Genomic DNA, 3,239 nt, shown 5'->3' on the forward strand with positions numbered 1-3,239 from the left:
TACCGTATTTACGCATGTATAGGCCGCGTGCGTGTATAGGCCGCAGCACAATTTTCAGACAGAAATTATAGAAAAAATAATTTTCTTGGAATATTATTTCAGGAGTAGAACACTCTGTATTACTAATTATGAATATAATTTTTTTTAAATGAAGTGTGATTTCGAATATTTCGAATATAAGCCGCACCCCAGTTTTCCTCTTGAATTTTTGGCAAAAAATGTGCGGCCTATACATGCGTAAATACGGTATTTTTTACTTTGGCATACATTTCTATCATCCACTATATCATATTCGCTGTAGGTGCTATGAAACGCAAAATATCACGACACAACGAACTGCATTTATTGGAATATTACTGTCACGTGTAGGTAGGTACGGGTGACTAATAATTGTGGATTCTTCATTCGACAACTAGATTGATTTGACGTCACTATAACAATTACATTCAGTTATAACAGTTCTTCTGAATAACGAACTCCTCTCTGTGTAGCTCTGCTTCGTTCTCGAAAGCACGCTGATTCAATGCCGAGTCACTTCTTCCGCGTTGTAATATTCTAGAACTTCTGAACTGACGGCTTCTCCACTGGCCTTCTTTTATCCCTACTAGGTGGCTGGGATAGGAATCACCTCTTGAAGAGTTCTGTTTCTCATATCAGTGGTAACAGTCTGTTTAGAAGTCGTTACCATGAATATGTCTTCAATGGTTCCATCAAAGCCCAGAGTAACGGTGCATTTCATGTTACCACGGGAACGCGCTCCGCGAAGCACCGCCCGGAAGACCGGCAGGTTGCAGCTTTCAGGACACACGTCACATTATAAAGTCAGTCAATTAATTACTCAAATTCTTACCGTAAAAATAACAAATTTTATTTAGCCACGAACTCTTAATGATTAAATAACTTCAGGGGAAAAATACGGATAAAGTCAAAAACATGTTTAGTTTTGGGAACGTCGAAAAGTCACGTGGGGCCAAACCAGGCGACTACACTGGATATTCCACTTTTCTATTCTTTGACTTAAACTCGCTTTATTCAAGGTTCCGTGCGGGAAGTTGCAGTGTCAACATCCGAAATAAATTTGTTCAGTTAAAAATATCTTTTTCTCAGACGAAGACGTTCAAAAACTTGAAGGCGGAATCCTTGCTTGACTGTCTCGCGTGGAGGAACAAATCCGTAATGGGAAGAAATAAAGTAAGACGGAAAGACAGAGAGAGAGAGAGAGAAGTAGAAGTCATATAGAGTGTATGGCATAAGTAACGTTAAAGATGTTCCTGTGCTTAATTAGTTAAGCAGAATGCCATTAAGACATACGGGGGGCTCCAATATTCTTGACCTCGGCACTGGAGACTGTACATGGCCTAAGTATGATTCTTAATTATGTTCCCTTCCTGATGATATTTATAATTTACCAGTTGGTCGATCATTAGCGTAACCACCGTTATGCAAAAATGGGACTATAAAGAGCATGAAATTCAAAATGGAGTTGCCAAATTTTGAGACTTGTGAGCTTGGCTGAAGGCAGCGCTTAAGTAGCCTTGTTCGAAATACAACAGAACGAAACATTAGGGCTACGTCATGGATCCTGTGCGTCACACCGTCTGACGCTTTCCGACGCTGAGCACTGCTACATGTGATTCCATTAGACACTTGTCTCAATGCACACAAAGCCAAACTTTGTGTACGTATATTTACATGTATTCTATCCTACCTGTTTGAAAGGAACCAAACCGACGACGAACGGATATGATGGAAGTCTGTAACAAAAAGAAAAATAAATGAAGTTACTTTGTCTTGACAGTGAGCCCGGATATCGCAGTCGGTATAGGGATTGGCTACTGGCTGGACGACCGAGGGGTCGGAGTTCCGAGTCCCGGTGGGGACAAGAATTTCCGCTTCTTCATGTAGTCCAGACCTGTTCTGGGGTCCACCCAACCTCTTATCCAATGCGTATCGGGGCGGAAAGCTGACCACTCACTTCAAACTAGTGCCGAGGTCAAGAAAATGTTGATCTATACATCCACTTCCCCATACGCCTTCATGTTGTAGTGCTTCGCTTAGTGTGGGGTGGAGTCCAACTGGGTCCACTCGGCACGGCGGCCACTGATTGGCCTATTGTACCTGCCCCGGGTGATTATGACGATGGAGAATTTGGTGAAATGAAGATTGGCAGGGGAAACTGAAGTATTCGGAGAAAACCCGCCCCAGCGCCACTTTGTCCACCACACATCCGACTTGACCAGACTCGGGATCGAACCGGGCCGCCGCGGTGGGAAGCCAGCGACTAGCCGCTTGAGCTATGGCGCGGCCATTATAAAAGAGTCAGTTCAGAGTTCATTCACAAGGGAGCCGTGATTCGAGAGTTCAGTTCAGTTCAGGAGAGTTCAATGATTCAGTCATTCCTGAGAAGTCGAGTGTTCAGCTGCGAACAACGGAAGCTGAAGAAGAGACCGATTCGTAAATCAGAACGAAGTCAGTCACAGCGGAAGGGAAGGCACTCGTAGTCCAGTAAGGAATGGAGCGAATCTCAGGCAGCCATTGATTGTGAGCTGTTACAATTCATTGTAACCGTAAAGAAGGTGTCAATGAATCCTATAATTTAATCCAGACCCCCTTACTATTAGTCACGCAAACCACGGAAACGTGACAATATCAATTATGACAGCAGATAGCCCAGACGAGGTTAGAACCAGGTATCTGGCGAATATAGATTAGAGAGGACGTTGCCGATCAACTAACCAGCTCAGTAATTCTTCTCTAAAAATGGAGACCGAAAAAAATGTGAAGCTATATTCCTGTAACAGGCCATGAAGTTTCATAGGTTTGTGAGACGTCGAAGTTCCCACATTCTCTCTAGACAATCGCCTCACAGATGGCGGTAAGGTTGTCAGCCTTACGTGTCGGCAGCCATTTACCCCAAGGAAGATTCCTGGTACTCATTTCTGTTAGAGGCTGAGTCTACCCCAGGGCCATAGCGCGGCTGGAAGGATTAGGTCAACTGAGAATGAGACCGCAAGGAACTCTCTCTGATGCAAACAGAACCGATGTAGCAGGTGTGAACGACTCATTATCAAAGCCGGAATTAGGATTCAATTCTACTTTCTGACCTAAGGTGATTGTGTCTCTTCAGTCAGTAAATGAAGATAAAACACGACTAAAATAAATAATGTGTTACAATTCTGTTATATTTTAGCGTCCTGTTGCACTGATTTATGTCCATGATTTATTCTGACCGTCTTACA

The 3,239-nt window shown here is 43.3% G+C and overlaps 1 protein-coding gene across 2 annotated transcripts in view; it reads right to left on the reverse strand.

Moving 5' to 3' along the window:
• The window catches only part of LOC111873556, a 111,644-nt gene extending 109,887 nt beyond the window's left edge, over positions 1-1,757 (reverse strand). For both annotated transcript variants that reach the window (XM_023868360.1, XM_023868355.1), the window contains exon 1: positions 1,709-1,757. The gene's annotated coding sequence lies outside the window, so the exon portion shown is untranslated. The remainder of the gene's footprint in view (positions 1-1,708) is intronic.
• Positions 1,758-3,239: the final 1,482 nt, after the last annotated feature.

The sequence above is a fragment of the Cryptotermes secundus genome, unplaced genomic scaffold, assembly GCF_002891405.2.
Source record: "Cryptotermes secundus unplaced genomic scaffold, Csec_1.0 scaffold445, whole genome shotgun sequence".
Lineage (NCBI taxonomy): Eukaryota > Metazoa > Arthropoda > Insecta > Blattodea > Kalotermitidae > Cryptotermes > Cryptotermes secundus.